This window comes from Durio zibethinus, unplaced genomic scaffold, assembly GCF_047325235.1.
Source record: "Durio zibethinus cultivar Kanyao isolate XHJ-2024 unplaced genomic scaffold, ASM4732523v1 HiC_scaffold_328, whole genome shotgun sequence".
In the NCBI taxonomy this organism is placed as follows: domain Eukaryota; kingdom Viridiplantae; phylum Streptophyta; class Magnoliopsida; order Malvales; family Malvaceae; genus Durio; species Durio zibethinus.
The window spans coordinates 50,001-50,619 of NW_028322951.1; positions in this window are offsets into that span (position 1 = coordinate 50,001).

Below are 619 nucleotides of genomic sequence, written 5' to 3' on the forward strand. Positions count from 1 at the left end.
TGCCGATCCCGCTGCCGGTCCAGCTGCCGCGACCCTCGGTCCGACTGGGGCTTAGACATGGAATGAGCTCCGTATGCCTAAGTCAACCCACGGAACGAGCGTGCGGGCGCTCAGCCGGCCGGAGAGGCAGGATGCGCAAGCCGGGGATCGATCGGGTGCTAGGTGGGTTTAGGCACATCTTCAAATTTCTGTCGTGCCAATGCCATTTTTATGGCTTGTAAATTCATACAATGGTCCCCTAAGCCTTCACGTGAAGTTTCGTTGCAAGATGACTCGTTTTCTATTTTTCACGATTTTCGAAACTTTTTGCGGTTCGGGATTTTTTAGAATTTTTTTAGAAGGAGTTTTGGCCCCAAATTTTGTGGACGTGATCCTTCTATTTTTGTTGGCATGCACAAAAAAATTCAGCTAAAAACTCGAACCGGAGAAGATTTCGTGACCGTTTGAAAAAAGTGTCCCCATTTCAGACACTTTAACGGCTACTGGCAGCAAACCTGTAAAATCTCAAACGCTCTTTAAGGGGGTGTGAGTTCTCAGAGGTTTGATGAGGGATAGGGGGCCAACACAAGGGCCAAGTACCAGCACCCATCGCACGTCATGTGCGCACACCCCCCCGGCC